Below are 19,651 nucleotides of genomic sequence, written 5' to 3'. Positions count from 1 at the left end.
GAGAGGAAGAAAGTAAAAAAAGTCAAAAGGGAAAGGAGAGAGAAAGTTACATACCTCTTACGATTAGCTATATTTCCATACATCTTCCTCAGCTAATCACGAATGGAAAAACTTGGATTGGGGAAACATTTTCACATATTCAAAACAAAATTCTCATACACCTTCTGATTAGCCAATCCACAATAAACAACCTTGGATTGAATCCTAATCTAAAGTTTGAATTCATGAAGAGAACTCGACTGAAGATTAGGTACTGAGAAGTAATATAACTTTACAAACTGTCTCTATACAAGATGAAATGTCAAAAAGAATGTGGTTTTTTTTTCCCAAGTTGGTGAAAAGACGAAACTCTGATTAACATTGTTGCTGTAAATATAACCTCAGAGCGAGTTTCTTTGTACACTATTATATACTTTTCTTTCTAATTCAGGAATATACGTATTTTTTTTTTAGCCACATTGGAACGCATCTCAGCCTTGTGTGTTGCGTTTGTAGTCAGAGGAAATAAAGCTTACATTTTCGACAGTTGTGGCCAAAAAAATTTATTTGGTTGAAAATCACATTATAGGTACTCCTGATCATGCTGATTTCGAATACATGGTCCATCATTCGCTTGCGAGGTAATCAGTGGTTGTAAAGATGCTAATTACGGGTTTCTAAGGTACGATTTTGGTGTTAGTGTGTTATTATGTAAGTACTTAATTAGTTAAACCTCTTAAATGTCAATTCTGAGAGAAAAGTAAATTAGTAAGGCATAACCTGTTAATTAAGAAAAGAATAATTAAGAGAAATATTTAATTACGTGTTTTTTTGTGTGTGTAATGAAATTTTACATGTGAATGATGATGTTCTTAAGTACACTGAACACTGTGGGAACTTTAGGCTTAGAATATGTTTGTGTACCTGTAAAATACCGGTGATTTTATATCGAGAAAAAACAACATTGATTTTTTTAACAATTTCTTTAAAGTTGTTGTTGTCGATTTATACATTACAGCCAAAGGAAGATCATAAAGTATATACAACATTTTAATTGTCCTCTGTTATAAAGAGTTGGACACTACATCAGCCATCACACTATCACGATCCAACCCCTTATATAGGATTCGTTTCACACTAATCAGATGATCACTTATAAACGTGATTATCGCCCTTATAAACAGGTATACAAGTGTCATATTAGCCTGAAGAGTTAGACATAATCAGATCATCACTTACAAACGTGATTATCGCCCTTATAAACAGGTATACAAGTGTCATATTAGCCTGAAGAGTTAGACATAATCCTCTACGATCCAAAATTTAACATCTAAAATAAAAGAGGAAAATCTAGTTGAGCCGTTGTGCTCACTGGATGACTCAGGTGTAGGTAGAGAGTTAATAAAAGAGGAAAGAGGACTCAGGTGTAGGTAGAGAGTTAAATAAAGAGGAAAGAAGAACTCAGGTGTAGGTAGAGAGTTAAATAAAGAGGTAAGAGGACCCAGGTGTAGGTAGAGAGTTAATAAAAGAGGAAAGAGGACTCAGGTGTAGGTAGAGAGTTAATAAAAGAGGAAAGAGAACTCAGGTGTAGGTAGAGAGTTAAATAAAGAGGTAAGAGGACCCAGGTGTAGGTAGAGAGTTAATGAAATATGAAGACTCGAATACAGAGGTCGTCATTCATACCTGGATTTAATGGATTGAACGACGTTAGAAAAACCTCGCCAATGTTGTGAGGTTGTGTGTGTGTGTCTGATTCACCTGTGTTATTGACAGTTAAAACCCAGGTACAGAGAGAGGGAATTAATTGGTGATATTTTATTGTGGAGTGGAATATATATAGAGAGAGAAAGAATAGTAAACAAGGAGAGGAAAAGAGATGGTATTTTCGACTCTATTACGAGGTAGTTTTACGTTGTTAGGATATACAGTATACACACAAACACACACACTCTCTCTCTCTCTCTCTCTGTGATATCGTCTAATTACAGAATTACGTAGCCACACATACACACACACACACACACACACACACACACACACATAGTACACACGCTTTCTATTTTCAGAATTTACCCCCTCCTCACACCTCCAGGCTCCACCCTCCTCTCCCCCTCCCCCTACTCTCCCCCGACTCGGTTTTAAGCAATAGATGAAGTGCATAATCTAGCAATGCATACCGTCTGAGCCTGAATATATTCCACCAGATCCCAGAGAGAAATTATCATCGACAGTGGACTGCTTGATGAGAGGAAGTCGACTTTTCCACAAGTATATATCACTTTTTTTGCTCCTCCGCGTTTGCATGACGATGACAGAAATTTCATGAATAAAACACGATTTGTTTTACATAATGAATTTTAAACAACGCCGTAATTAATAAAAGCGAGATTAAGGCAGTGAATCCCTGGGCAAGTTTATTTTTTATATTCATTATTACTTTTTTAAATTAACTTCCTATGTTACTTTCGTTTTTAAGTCTGGGAGAGCGTCTATTAATGGCAATACGGTGTGACTGATGTTCCTAATGTATGTGTGAGAAAGAGTATATATATATATATATATATATATATATATATATATATATATATATATATATATATATATATATATATATATATATATATATATATATATATATATATATATATATATAACCACCAAAGGAAGGTAAACAGATAATTATCTGAAACACTTAATGGTATATTTCCTCTCCGTTTGCTCCTGCATGAGACGCCAGGTGCTGGGAGTGGCGCTTTCATCTTGGTCCGTTTCTGCTTGTAACTCCTAAAGGAGTCTTTTACCTTGGCCCATTACCTTTCCTCCAATTTTCACCTGAAACACCTAATGGGTGGGTCTTTAAGTCTCCTCTAATTTTTCACCTGAAATACCCGGTGGAGAAGGTGGAGAGGGGTGAAGGGGGGACGGGGGAGGCTTACACCCTGGTCCATTTTCACCTGAACAATAATTACCCAGAGTTCTGTGTTTACTTTCTCGAGTCTTTTTCCTGATAATTAGTTATTGATCTTTCTGGGGGAGAGGACGGAAGGGGAGGGGCGGCGGTAGCGAGATGGACTGATGGGTAGGGGAGGGGAGGGGAGGGGAGGGGAAGTCGTAGGGGGAACAGGTGAGGGAAGGGGGTAGGTAATAAGGAGGTGGGCGTGGAAAGGTAAGTTGTCCTGGGTAAATAATGACGCCAGGGAGTTCACATGTGTTTTTGTCACTGTTGAACGAAACGCCTTTTGTATACGGATGAGCATAGCTCCACACCTGTTCATTACGGCAGGTACACACACACACACACACACACACACACACACACACACACACCAATAATAAAACGAAAAAAAAATGTAAAATATGGTCAAGGAAGAAGCGAGTGAGTCAGTCAAACAATAAAGACGAATAAAAAAAACAAAAAAAAACAGCGAAACGAAACACAAGACGAGATGAGGGTCAGGCACCACTCCTTCAAGACCCTTTCTTCTCTCTTCCCCTATTCTTCACCCTATTCTTTTGTGTTCTTTCTATTGTTCACACTCTACTCTCCCTTTTGTCGCTGATAATAGGTTGTGCCGTAGCCCGCATTCGTAGCTGGAGTTGTTCTATTGGAGCTAAATTTGTGCCTATCATATTATTGTCACCTGAATTTGGGTATTATTATTATTATTATTATTATTATTATTATTATTATTATTATTATTATTATTATTATTATTATTATTATTATTATTATTATTATTATTATTATTATTATTATTATTATTATTATTATTATTATTATCCTAAATAAGATCAACTCTATACAGTAAGGTTTATCATCAGTTTAGGACGATGATTTAAGAGTGAGTGACTCTCAATAAGTACCGTAATTTTCTCCATAATAGTGAGGCGGTTATTTATCAAACACACTTTACCTGCCAGGGATGTTCCTACCTACATGTTATACCAAGATGTAAGGTGATGGTGAAGAAAATGGTGAGAAGGCCTATAATGTAGTGGTGTATTGATGCTTGGTGGTGATAGTGAGATAGTGATGATGAGGGTGGTGATGATGATGATGCTCATGATGATGATAATGATGATGATGATGAGGATGATTAATGGTCAGAAACGTCTTAAAAAAATAACGAATACAAACAAAAACATTGACCCAACTTAAGTTCCTCGGTAAGAAGAGTTAAAGGCAGACTAACTTAACACATCACCAAGACACTATGAGGCTTCTCCCATTCTTTTTCATCCTGCACTCTCTCTCTCTCTCACCCTCCAAATCACCACGGACACAAATGACCAACACACAGGTAATCACAGGTAAATAATCATCACAAGTTGAAAAAAAAAATCAAACAAATTATTTTTTTATTTGTCAGAAAGAAAAAAAACACTAATTTCCCTCAGTAAACATTTTTTTTTCTGACCATCGTCACCACCACCGTGTTCAAATGTTCAGCAGTAGAGAGAGATCTGTTCATAAATATGTACATTGGAATTAGAGACATCCAGGGGGGGTTGAAAAAGCGGTAAATATTCATGAAGTTGTAGCGGCCAATTGATAACTTCCTATAATGCGGAAACTGGGGAGGAGGAAGAGGGGGAGAGTGGGGAGGAAGAGGGGAGGTGGGGAGGAGGAAGGGGGAGGGTGGGGAGGAGGAAGAGGGGAGAGTGGGGAGGAGGAAGAGGGGAGGTGGGGAGGAGGAAGGGGAGAGAGGGGAGGAGGAAGAGGGGAGGGTGGGGAGGGGGCATTTTTAAATACGCTTCATAATTAATAACTGTCGGCACCAAAAAACGCCATTAGCATAATTTGATCATCATTTTGCCTGCTATGACGTTACTGTTTTAACTCAATGCTGTAATGACCGGTCAAATATATACTTTTTATGTGTTTTCTTCTGTGTTTTTTTTTTAGTATATAACACGGTGGTTTTCACACTGATCTTGTTATATGTTACAGATGAATGTGTTGATGTTTGGGCGTTTTTTGATTCGTCCAAATATAGAGGTGACTGAGTCCCTTAATTAATGTAAAACTCAGGTGATTACGGTTGATGTACATAAAAGGATTCTGTGTGTCACCATGTTCAGTAGAGCGCGCGTACACACACACACACACACACACACACACGCACACACACACACACACACACACACATACACACACACACACACACACACACGCACACACACACACACACACACACACATACACACACACACACACACACAGAGTAGTCCAATATGACGACCAACCAGCGAGAAACTAATGGGGGACTATTAACCCTCGACGTCACGTTCTCTGCTCATTGACCCACACTACTGCTTCCTGTACATCCATCTAACTCCCTTATAACACAGCCTTTTACCCTATTCTTCCATCTCCATCTGGTCTCTCCCTCCTATGCACTATCTTTACTAATAATCTTCCACTTCTTATTCATCCATTATCTCTATACCATCCACCCGATTATTTTTGTTTTTTTCAATTTTATATACTTTTATTTTTTTCTGTATTTATATCTGAATAATATTTAAACTGTTATTTATTACTAACACGTCATATATAGTTTGTTTATTCCCTTGTAGCCAAACTCTATGTTTATAACTTAACCAGTAATGTTATCTTGACTTAAACCCTTATGTACGGTGTTGTCCTCTGAGGTGAATAAGAAATTAAATGTTTCGTCCCCGTAGTGAAGGGATGAATAGTTCTGTTGTCTTCATCAGTTTCTCCTTTGGTACGAGTCAGTCTCTCTCTCTCTCCCTCATTCCTTTGCTCATCGTTTCATTTGCCGACACAACCATTCCTAAATGTCTAAAACACTCCACGTCTTTTATTTTAATTCTCTCTCTCTCTCATTATTGAATCTATCCTTTATATCTTCCTCTCTCTATTGTTTCTTGGATATAATCGTTTTTCTTTTCTTTACAGTTATTATCGAGTTACTTATTATTCACATTCTTCTTAATTAATTTACTGAAATATATAATTTTCCCCTTTGATTCGTCCACAAGAGCAATACCATAGGTGACTTCCCTTCCAATTATAGATAAAAGGTGACCCCAGGTGACTCCAGGTGATTCCCCTCTCATTTACATATAACAGGTAACTCACATCCCTCTCTTATCATTATTCACCAATCGTATTCCTCCAACAATCACTTATATGTCACTTCCCATCAATGAAAATATTAAACTATTATTATACTTGTATACGCAAAAAACTTATACATATACAGTACATATACATATACATTACATATACATATACATTTTCTAGGTATCAAAAAGCAAGAGTAATTATAGAAACATATCCACTGCAACACATCTATAACTTCCACGTACGAACAGACAAACACGAATCCCTCTTCATCAACACACTAGACCAACACTTCGCTCATCAGTACTAAGTGATGAAAGTTTTCTAAAAAGACACAAAAACGAGAATCAGGAGGTAGAATGAGAGAGAAGAGTGGCTAGTTGGGTAGAGGAGAAGATAAAAAAACTGTGAAGGTACGGTAGAGAGAGAGAGAGAGAGAGAGAGAGAGAGAGAGAGAGAGAGAGAGAGAGAGAGAGAGAGAGAGAGAGAGAGAGAGAGAGAGAGAGAGAGAGACGTAGGAAAAAAAAGACAAACAGTGAAAGGAAATTAATGTCATTTCATTAGTAATCAATCACCAGTACATCGCATGCTCAGGGCTGAATGGACGCCCTGCCTGACCCAACACCCACTCACCTACCCACCCACCCACCCACCCACCCACCCACCCACCCGCCTGCCTCTTCCAATCTCTACCTGACTTAATACCCACCCACACACACACACACACACACACACTACCCATCCACCTACTTTTTGTTCTACCCTGTCTAACCAAACACCCACACGCACTACCAACCAACCCACCCACCCAACCACCTCTGTACCACCCCTGTCTAACCAAACACCCACACGCACTACCAACCAACCCACCCACCCAACCACCTCTGTACCACCCTGTCTAACCAAACACACACACACACACACACACACACACACACACACACACACACACACACACACACACACACACACACACACACACACACACACACACACACACACACACACACACACTACCCACTACCCACTAAACCATCTCTTTTAACTTATACCCCTCTACACCTCAGTTAAATACGCAGAAAGGTTTATTGATTACCACTTGGCTGTTTGACCTTCCTACACACCCACGTTAGAAACATGATGTGGAGAGCAATATACACAAAACCAAAAAAATATATATGCAAGGATTTTATTGTGTACATTCACTTAACCTCTGAATATAATAGTGGGAACGATATTTTTTTTTAATTTTCTTTTTCGTTTTCTCCATATATTTTTTTTTGTATGGTATGACTGTGGTAGACGGAGATTATGTGACCTTTGCATATACAAGGGTTGTGCTGAGAGAGAGAGAGAGAGAGAGAGAGAGAGAGAGAGAGAAAGAGAGAGAGAGAGAGAGAACTCAATTACAATAGCAATAAAAAAAAACTAACAACAATACAAACCGATTTTCATTTCATGTTGGCAACCAAACCCCCAAAAAAAAAAATGGAACAACATAGACCCATAGATATAAATTACTTTCCGCCAATGGTATTTTTGAGTCGAGTTAAAATTTTCACCCCCAACTCCATTCAGAAATTAAGTCAAAAAAGGATGAAATGAACAGATTAATTAACTCACCCTGGGAATTTTTTTTTTTTTTTAGAATTTTTTTTATTATCATGGTTGAGTATTTATTTTTAACCTAATGGAGGCTTAAAATGCTTCATTGGATCCTATTGTAATTAACTGTTATTTCTAATTGGTGTGGATGTAATTGGCTATTAACTTATAAGGTAAATAGATGGTTAATAGGAGTTGGTATTTACAGCTTAGGTTTGTTTTTGATGTCATCCATCTATAGACTAGGTCCTCCAGTCATCCATTTCTATTTAATTTACTTATTTCATCCATCTAGTTTACATCTCATCCATATATTCACGTCTGTCCTCCACCTAAGTGTTTCCTACCACCCACGAGTTTCCTCCACCCACCGAGTTTCCTCCTCCACGTGTTTCCTCCATCCACGAGTTTCTCCACCCACGAGTTTCCTCCCACCCACGAGTTTCCTACCACCCACGAGTTTTCTCCACCCACGAGTTTCCTACCACCCACGAGTTTCTCCATCCACGAGTTTCTCCACCCACGAGTTTCCTACCACCCGAGTTTCCTCCACCCACAGTCCACCCACGAGTTTCCTCCACCCACGAGTTTCTCCACCACAGTTTTCTCCACCCAGGTTTTCCACCCACGAGTTTCCTACCACCCACGTTTTTTCCTCCACCCACGAGTTTCCTCCACCCACGAGTTCCTCTCCACCCACGAGGTCTCCTCCTAGTTTCCACCCACGAGTTTCCTACCACCCCAGCTTCCTACCACCCACGAGTTTCCTACCACCCACGAGCCTTTCCTACCACCCACGAGTTTCCTCCACCCACGAGCGAGTTTCCTCCACCCACGAGTTTCCTCCACCCACGAGTTTCCTCCACCCACGCGTTTCTCCCTCCACGAGCTTCTCCACCCACGACCCACAGTTTCCTCCACCCACGAGTTTCCTCCCACCCACGAGTTTCCTCCACCCACGAGTTCCTCCACCCACGAGTTTTCCACCCACGAGTTTTCCTCCACCCACGAGTTTCCTCTCTCCACCCCGAGTTTCCTCTCCTCCCGAGTTTCCTCCCACCACGAGTTTCTCCGCCCACGAGTTTCCACCCACGAGTTTCCTCCCACCCACGAGTTTCTCTCCACCCACGAGTTTCTCTCCACCCACGAGTTTCCTCCACCAGGCATCCACCTTACCAACTGACATCCTTTTTGACAGTTTGGAACCATTAACTGATTGGCAAATAATTCAGACCCAGTTAGGTGCCGCTAAGACGGTAAATTAGGGCTTCAGGGATGGTAGTTATGGTCCTCCGCAGGCGACGGTCAACACACACGCACACACACACACACACACACACACACACACTCTCTCTCTTAATCCCTTTAGACTCCACAAACTTCCATCTCTCCTACCCGTCCGTACTCCCACCAATCCTCCTGCTTCATTCCTTCTCCCTTTCCACATTGTTCTCCTTCTTCCTCTCTTCCCTCTCCCTCTACCCTTCCACCTCCTTCCTATCCCTACTCCTCCTCCTTCCAATACTTCCTCCATCCCTTTCCTTCCTCCCTCCCTTCTATCCCATCCCCTCTCCCACTACCTCCCTCCCTCCCAGTGGAAATGTGAGAGTTGGCACTACTTTCTCGACTTCATCTGTAAATGAAACTTTTGCCGGATTTATGAGCGCCATATGTTGGGAAAATATGATAGGAGCGGAGACACTGCTAACACGACGCCCACCACCTCCACCACACAGCCGGGCGACACGGTGTTAATGAGACCCGAGAGAGAGAGAGAGAGAGAGAGAGAGAGAGAGAGAGAGAGAGAGAGAAGGGTGATATTGGTTATGAGTGTGAAAAAGAACGAGAGGAAGACGGAGAAAAGGGAGAAAAAAAGAGAGAGAAATCTATTGCATATGTGTGTGGGAGAAAGAAAGAAAGAGAGACAGACAGAAAGAGAGAGAGAAAGAGAAAGAGAGAGAAATAACCTGACACACTCATATTTATAATACAACAGAATATAATACACTGGAATTACATAGTTAAATATTATGAGTGGTGGAGCTGTTCACCCACACACACACATACACATATACAGTCATTCATTTCACACCTCGAATTAATTATTGAAGCTAAAATTATATCATGTTATCATATATCGAAAACCTGTAATACTGTGTAATAATTATGTATAATGATTTGTTATGAATAAAAAAAACTAATGAATATATATGCTTATAATCAAGGTCACATACATACATACATACATACATACATACATACATACATACATACATACATACATACATACATACATACATACATACATACATACATACATACATACATACATACATACATATTAAACTATATATTTATTACAGCACGAGACGATAATGCATTTTAATTAATTTTCAAGTTTAATTACACTGACGTAATCAAACAACTATCAGATTTCAATAATATTACAAAAAACCAACAACAACTGTAAGACACAATACAGAAAATAACACACCACGATACAGATAACAACAACTGTAATTTACACTATGAAGTTAATACTGTACCTCAAGTGTAACACAAACATTAACTAACTCTTAACAAGCGTGTAAGTAGTTAATAAACAACGCCAACACGCTACATGTGATGAAATTCGGAACATTAGTGAAAATTATGACACAAACACCAACTATACGGGAGAGGAAGAGGAAGGCATTTAGGAAAGTTATATATAAAGTTGAATTATAACACAAATACCCAACCATTTATGTATCTAGCTAACCTAACCTAACCTAACCTAACCTCTCTCTCTCTCTCTCTCTCTCTCTCTCTCTCTCTCTCTGTTTACTGCGGGTTAGATTAGGTTAGGTTAGGTTTATTAACATATACTCACCCAATATCTTCAGTGATCTCTCCGTTGGCAGTGAAAGTGACCGACAGTGAATCTGATGGTGAGAAAAACAATATATCTTAGAAGAGGCTGATGGTAGATGAAGATAGTGACGAAGGTGATAGTGTTGAATGGTGATAGTGAGGAAGATGACGGTGGATAATATGGATTGTGACGTTGAAGGTGAAGTAAGGTGACTGTGAAAATGGTAATGAGTTTAGTGATTAAAAACAATGACGATGAAAAATGAATATAGTGAAGATGGCAGTCACTTCTCATTACAGCAGACATAGGTGATGAGAAAATATAATGAAAATGATGCATAAAATAAGAAATAATGAACGATAATAATGAATACAAGATAAATATCAACACAGACACACACGGGCAGATAACTAATAACATCCTGTAACATTAAAGTGAAATAACAACAACATTATCACATCAACATCAATATAATTACGTCATAAAACATAACATAACATAGTTCTTGATTATAGGGGATTATATATAAGAATATTATACTTGCTAATATTATAATTTACATAAATCATAACATAGGTATAATGTTATATCTCCATTTTCCACGACACAATACATGGTTATAAGTAAATGGACATCCTATGCAAAGTTACTATAACCAACATGAACAAGAGTGACTACATCAACAGCCACACGACACAGAAGGTCTTTATAACCATCTCCTCGCAAGGTACAGGGAAGAAGTATATTAGTAAATAGAATCCACCTCAGAGTTATGGCTTCATCTCCTGCATCTGCTTAAACTACCAAATTCCGCCTCATCTCGTGCGGTGCAGTGTGGGAAATAGCACAGCAAAGGTGAAGCCTCTCCTCTTCCGCCTCCGGGAATATGAACCTGTAAACAAGACGCCTTCACCACCACCACACCCGACCGTGACACCTTGTTACACACTACACCTTGCAGATAACACCTTGGTGTGGGGGAGGAGGGAGTACATACAGCGCTATCCCACCTCACTCCATAAAGCCGATATTCTCAGAGACCACTCAAAGCCTTCTGTACCGCGCGAGCTCCCGCCTTGTTAACCATTATCGCCTACAACGCCATTGGATGTCCCCAAAGTGAATATCCTCTCGCGATGGGCTCAGGGCGGCGGCGCTGACGCTGGGGGTCTTGCTGGCTGCCTTGGCTGCTGCTACTGCTGGTGGTTGTTGGGGGAGGGAGGGAGGGAGGGAGGGGGGTAGATGTAGAAGCAGTGGCGTCTCCCTCGCAGGCTATAAAGTCAGGCAGTACTGTAGAGGCTGTGATATACTCCAGCACGGTAACAAGTTCTCAGGCATGGTGGGCCCCAGAGTCCCAGCACGGGGAGAGCATGAGGCCTCCCCCGAGAGAAGTGTGTGACGAGTTTCAACCTCTAAATAACTCCTAAAAAGAGGTCTTCTTGGGAGGAACTTCAACGAGGGACGCAGAAGGAGCACCACAGGGGGTAGACCCGACGGTACCCCAAGTCTGAAGTAATTTTGAGCGAGTTTCTCTCACACACACACACACACACACACACACACAAAGACGGGTTCACTCAGTACATGTGATATTCATGCCCGAGTTAGGAGAGAGTATTGATGTTAAGACCGCCAAAGAGCAACGAGGATTTGACATCTATTGGTTGCGAGCGATTTAGGTGAACCGAAAACCGGATTCTAAGCTCACGAACGCGCAGATGCCTTTTTTTTTAGCAGCTGTGCAAACATAATGTGTATTCATAATGCCTCAGTAGAACTCACGATCTCAGATTCTCTGCTCAGTACAAAGGCACACACATAAGGTCTCTCATCTACAGGTTGTGAAGTACAGCAGACTGTTAGTGGATCCTCAGAGCACTTGGTCCAGTTCAGGGGGATTAATAGACACGTCATTAACTGTAACCGCTGGTATATTGTCACTGTAAGGAGTTGAATTGGAGCTTATTTAATGATTCTGAGGCCATTTCTACCCACAAAGGAGACGAATTACAGAAAGAAAATCGCCCACTTTACCACCCAAGAAGGAAAAGTTTGCCCGAGAGACGAATGGCTTTAAACAGTAGGTAACTGAGATGACTAAGTTGGGTGACTAATTAGGAGTTCTGTTGACATTGGTTACAAGACATAATTAGGCGGGACTGTGGACTCAGGAGATGAAGTCCATCTTAGGTTAACCAAATGGTAAACAGAAAACAGAAGTTAGTGGGTTATTAAGAGTTGCTATGGTGGTAATAACAGTACCTTGATAATATAGTTCTCAGAATGACGACTTGTATTGGGTACAGTATATTCCTTAAAATCAAATAAAAAATTCGGGACACATATAACAATTTCATGATCTTAGTGGCAAATAACTGATGGATGTTATTTTTTTTCATTCTGTGTTCAGTATTATCTGTTACCTTGAAACTATTAGCCTCTGAAAACCACACGTAAGTATTTTTCCAGCGAACAAAATTTTTATAATATATTCCAGACATCTATTGTGCATAAAAGCAACCAACTAGGTCAGTGGCCCCGTATTGCGTGCTCTCTTTTTCCTTAATACCGCCTTTCATTGGAGCCTTGTATACACGTGTTTCTTTCTTCCTGTAAGGTTTTTAAACATGGCTCGGAATATATTATGTCGTGCAAGCAGGCAGGCGGGCAAGACTGCAGGTATGTAGCGATGCAGGCATATAGGTAAGCAGATATAGCCAGGCAGGCAGACAGGCAGGCAGACAGGCAGGCAGGCAGGCAGGCAGGTTAGTGTTGCAGGGAGCCAACTCACCCAACCTTCCTGCCTGCCAGTTTCTCCCTCGGCACCTCTGGCTGAGTGGGTAGGTGTTAGTGGTCGTCTCCCAGATCTCGTTTGCCGGGGATAGACTCCTTTGTATCGCCAATTTTCCGAGATGGTTTGTGCGAGGGTGGTCGAGGCAACGCACTCTTCCTTCCTACCTACTTCCCTCCTTCTCTCCCTCCCTCCTTACTTCCCTGGCTACCTCATCTTGGGCTACTTCATGTATGCTCCACGGGACAACGAGGTTTACTCTGATCTTCATTATTTTGACTCCATGTTAAGCCTGGGAACACCTTTTTCTCACGCCACGTTATAAACTGAGAGAGACCAGAGAATATTTTTTCCCCCCCCTGAACATTTTCTTTCACAGTAGTTTACTTAGCAGGAACTTGGCATATACGATCCTTTACTTACAACTTTTCAAACTTAACTTTCTGGTGATGTTTTCTCACGCTCTTAATGAACGACGGCAGCGCATTAATGTGGACATGTTGACTCACAAACCAATACGATTTATGAAGGAATTTGAATATGGTAAAATTTGATAAAGGCAAAATAAAAAATAAAAAAGACCAGAGATATACCAACTTTTCTAACACACACACACACACACACACACACACACACACACACACACACACACACACACACACACTGTCGGTTACATTTTTCACTGTTTGATATAACGAAAGAAATCAAATCGCCTTTGTAATTAACGTCTTTTATTTTATTCTGCTGGACTCCCTAAAATATGAAGAACAAAACACAACAAAATAAAAACAAAAAACAAAAACAAAACGAAAGCAAAAAAAAACAAAAAAAAAACAGACTTTCACAAATTTACCTAAAGTACAAATCGAAGTATCTTGACTACTGAGAACAAATGATTGAGAAAATTTCCAAAGCGACGAGTGGAGGTAATTAAAGCAACTCAGGTACCCTAGGGAAATCTGTCGACCACCTCAAACTGATTCACTCACACCCCGCTCAACCTCTACCTTAAGATCTTTTATTGAATTTACTTTACTCTTTCCACTTATCTTTTATCAATATCTTTACTATTATATCCTTTATCTTATTTCCTTTGTAAGCTTGACCTATTAACGCGACCTAGATCTGCTACTCTGACGTATCGACTTGACCTCTATCTACAATTATGACCTATTGTGATTATTACCTCCATTACCTCCACCTACCATCTTAACCTTGACCTATTACCTTGACTAATTAGTTTGACCTATGAATCTAACTTTGTTCTATAACTCTGACCTATAACTATAACCTGTCATCTGTGAGAGGTAAACAGGTCGTTAGTTAAATGTCATTACACAGGATAAACACATTATGTGATATATGCCACGTCCATACAAATGCGGCGATGAGAGAGAGAGAGAGAGAGAGAGATAAATAAATGTATATATGCCATGGCAAAGAGAGAGATAAGCATAATTAATTGGTGTACTGTGATACTAGCCTGTGATAGATTACACCAGTTGACTGTACGGTATTATTTCGGGTCATGATTTGTGTACAGTGGAGCCTGGTGCAAGTGTACGAGAGAGAAATGAAACGAGGAGAGAAGGAAAGAAGATAAAAGAGATTAGGGGGAGGGAAAATAACGAAAAAATAAATAAAAATAATCGAGCTATAGAAAACGGAATGAGCTTGTTTACATACCGGATTAGTTATGTTTAAAGGAAGCAACACGTTCCCCGTTTTCTTTATCAAGGGGGTTACTATGTTATGGTGGTGGGGGGGGCTGACAAATTCAATGTTGCATAATCCTGAAAATATTGTTTCACGTGAATATTTTTATTTTGTTTTCCAATAGTATTATTTAGTTTTAGTCTGCCTAGTACTTGTCCTGTTTCTCATGAAGTACTGACACAAGTATAGGAGATTGTAAAACGCCAATTTCTTTTTAAATATTTTTAAAGTACAGAGTGAAAGTACAGGTAATGATATCCTTCTTATTAACATTAAGCAGGTAATCTACAAGCACACCTGAGAGATACTTAGTAATTACTGAATAAACAATGAGTTAGATTACGAGAAATAAACACAATATATAATAATTAATTTTTTCTCCCATTTACCTGCATCAGTCTGTTGTGAATTCTAATGACAATACTTCGCAGGAGAGTTACCATTTTCCTATCTTTCAACCTAAGCAATATGACACGAGTTGTTTTCCTACCCAAAAAAAAAAATCCTATGTGATGTGTCTGGTTACGTACAAAAGCCTCTAAGCCCGGTGAATAGTTTACTGTACAAGTGCCTCTCCTCCCTGGTCAACTGCTTAACACTGAACCAAAAAGAAAACAATTACACTGTGACCTGACCTTTACTCGTTATTGATGTTATTGAGGTTAATTAAGCATTACTTTAGTTAGATTAAATTATCATGTTTTAATTATCATATTTTTTTTGCAATAACTTAAAGGGATTTCATGATGGATTGATCTCTATTTTTTTTAATATGCTCAAGAGAAAATTATTAATGGTTGGTCTTAGTCATCAATTTTGTCTATCCTTCACTTCCATCCCATTCATCATTCATTGTCCTTCTATCCCATACTCCCATCTTATCCATCCCATTGTCCTTCTATCCCATACACCCATCCTTATCCATCCCATTGATCCTTCATTGCCCTTCTATCCCATTCACCTATCTTTATCCACCCTCAAAACATCATTCTTTCCCTTTCTATCCTGTACACCTAGCCTTATCCATTTCATCCATTATTCCTTGGCCTTCTAACCCATACACCTATCCTTATCCATCCCATTCATTATTCCTTGGCCTTCTATCCCATACACCTATCCTTATCCATCCCATTCATTATTCCTTGGCCTTCTATCTCATACACCTAGCCTTATCCATCCTCGTCATCATTCTTCTCTATCCCCAAGTCATCATTCTCCCTCAAGACCATTTACCCCATTCCTCTGTCATTTAATAGTGTCGTAATTCCTTTAGTTTGTCATAGTAATCCCATGGTTACTGCCCCCCAGACCCTCCTTATATCCACAAAAGGTTGCCAGGGGCCATAAAGGCTCAAATAATTATTACGTGGCTTCCTAACCTAACCTAACCTAACCTAACCTAACCTAACCTAACCTAACCTAACCTAACCTAACCTAACCTAACCTAACCTAACCTAACCTAACCTAACCTAACCTATTTTCTTTTTGGCCTTTTTAACTGAGATTGTTATGGCTAAATAAAAGTCTTTGTCTTATATCTTTTGTTTTGTATGTCTTTTAGATGGACTTTTATTTTTTAGAACAGGTAAAAAGGATTAACTAAATGTCCTCATCGGTAAAAGCTACAAAAGAAATAAAAAAACAATAGCCATAAACGGATAAATAATTGCTATTTGGTCTTGTTAAAACAATACAACGTTGCCTCTTTTGTTAAATGAACACTTAATAACTCATCCCATTTTCTCTGTTGACGTTGCTGTTTTATTGACTATTATCCACTGTTATTATTTTCTATTTTATTAGTCGATTACTACGATTATTTTTTCCTGTTTGGTTCTTATTTCTTATAAATATTTTTCCTGTATTTAAACCATTGTCTTCCTTAACTTACATAAAAATAATAATATTTCTTTGTAATTTATGTACTTTTTTTCCTACTGTGGCCTAGCGATCAACAACAACATCGTCATAATTCTATTACGTCAGAAATTTTTACGAGGCGAGGGTTTACGACGGTGTAAAGAGAAGAGTTACTGATGGTTAGCGATAAAAGAGATCGTATGAGAGGTGGTCTTTGGTCCCTCCTGATTCTCCAAGATACATACGTCAAAAATTTGTCTCTCCTTCCCTCCTTCCTCCCTCCTCCTTCTACCGGAGATAAATATGATGACTTCTACTTACGATTTCCATCTTAGGTATGTTACTTCACCTCCTCTTAAACCCAGAGACGAGAAGGAATTAAATCTCGGTTTATTTTTCACCAACTCGTGGCTACCAAAGAGACACAGAGACATTGAGATACATGTGTTGACGTCCTCGAAAGTTAAGGGGGGGGGGGGAAATATTCTCTTACGTGTATTTGTGGATCTCTCGTCACCAGACTGGCTGAATGTATTACGGTCCCATCGTTCTATCCCATGACATATCTTGAGGATTATGACGTGGTGTTATGATCGATATACACCGACTAACAACATGGGTAACGTGAGGTTGTGGGCGAGGTGTGGGGGAGTGTGGGTGTGGGTGGGGGGAGAGAGGGAGGGGAGAAGGAGAGTAGGGGGTAAGAGAGGGGGGAGAGAGAAGGATGGAGAGTGGAGGGAGAAGTGTGGAGAGAGTGGGGAAGGTAAGATAGAGAGAATTACCCGAAGGAGAGGTTGACGATGACAGTAACAAAGACGAGAAAGGGAAAGACCCTCGGAGAGGAAGAAGAATAAGAGAAGAAGACAGATGTAAGGAGGAGAACCGATGGGAGAAAGGAGAGGTACAGAGAAAGGGGAAGAAACAGTAAAGAGAGAGAGAGAGAGAGAGAGAGAGAGAGAGAGACATAAAACGAAGTCAAACCACAAAGGAAAAAGACTAACGAAATTAAATAAAGGAAACAAAAACATAACAAAATAAAAATAAAAACCCAATAAGAAAGGGAAAAGGTAACGAGAGATAACACAAACTATGGGAAGGAGCTAGAATGGTCGACACTACGGGAATAAAATAATTCTGGAATGGACAAAAGGGGAAGGTAGTGATGGTGATTTAACGTCTCACTCCAACCGATGGAAAAAAAAGATTGTCGAGCTGTAACCGACTATAAGCGACCAGCTCAGTGGCCCCTGTTGAAGGCTGAGGCGAAATGGGCTCACTGCTTCTCCCTCTGGCTATATAGATAGACGAATGGGCAGCCAGGCGGTGTGTGTGTGTGTGTGTGGATATATTCTGTGTGTGGGTTTGTATATGTGCATGTATGTATATGGCGGGTGTGTATGTGTTTGGGTGTGAATGTATCTACGTGTGGATGTGTATGTGTATGTATACATATGCATGTATGTGTGTGTGTGTGTGTTTGTTTAAAGAGGCGTAAAACCCAAGTGCTTCAATGCGCAGATGAGGAATAACGATCCCAGCGCCGGCAATCACCCGCACTTGTGATTTGTAATTTGCGTTGACGAGCCATAAACTACTCCCCAAGAGACTTATTCCAGCTACCCGGATTCTCTTTTGCCTCGAGCTTGTGGAAAAGTGGAAAGTTCACCAGCCTACCCTACCCTACCCTGCCTTACCTTACCCTACCTTACCCAACCCTCCCCTACCTTACCGTACCCTACCCTAACCTACCTTGTGCTATCCTACCCTGCCCTCCCCTTGTCTTGCCCTACCCTACCCTACTCTCCCTAGTCCTACCCTACCTTACCCTCCCTTACCCTACCCTACCCTACCCTCCTTTTTTATATCACCTCTTGTTTGGTTTATATTCTTGTTTTGACCCAGTATAGCTCTCTGTTGTTTGGTCAGTATCTTGTTTATTGTAAGGCCTTTTTTATGTTGCTTTTGTATAAGACTTTATTTGTTTAGACTTGTTTGGGTAATTTATTTGTTTGATATAAAAGCCAGGTTTGTGCTCCCTCCTGCTTGTATATAACACTGCTTGTTAAACCTTTTATTTTTTGTGTTTTCCCCTTGTGTTCACTCCGTTATTTCATTGCAGTTTTACTTTCTCTCGGCTTCATTCTTTCTCTATTCTGTCTTTCTCTCTATTTCTCTATCTATTTTTTTTTTATTTTTCTCTATCCTTCTCTGTTATTATTGTTTTTCTCTCTATCTCTCACTCTCTCTCTCTTTCTCTATCTTTCTTTTTCTCTCGGCTTCATTCTTCTCTCTCTCTCTCTCTCTCTCTCGCTTTACTATGTTGTTCTTTTTTTAACGAAGGTACAAAAATAGGAGTTTTTTCACAGCTTAATCTCAGTTTTACTTTTTTTTTCAAATTCTCTTTTATTCTTCAGCCAGGGATGGAGTTTACTTTTTGCTGTACACTCTCCTTTTTTCAGACATACGATGATTTTTTTACGATTTTTTTTTTTATTTGGGGGTTCTTGTGCGTGCAATTTTTGTTTCATTATGTTTTTTCTGTTTTTTCTTTGAACTGTGGTTTATTTCTTCTTTGCGTATATTTTTCCTTCTCAATATACTACTATTTTTTTCTCAATTATAACTAAATTTTTTCCCAGTAAACGTTAAACTGGGTGGATTTTTAATTTTTTTATAAAGTCGATTTTTTAACGGACCCAATTTTTTTAATGCATCACCCGATTAATTTTTACTTTAATCGATTTCATAATAA

This window comes from Homarus americanus, unplaced genomic scaffold (assembly GCF_018991925.1).
Source record: "Homarus americanus isolate GMGI-L3 unplaced genomic scaffold, GMGI_Hamer_2.0 scaffold367, whole genome shotgun sequence".
Classification (NCBI taxonomy): Eukaryota; Metazoa; Arthropoda; class Malacostraca; order Decapoda; family Nephropidae; genus Homarus; species Homarus americanus.
The sequence above is the reverse complement of the archived record's forward strand: the minus strand, read 5'-3'. Positions refer to the sequence as shown.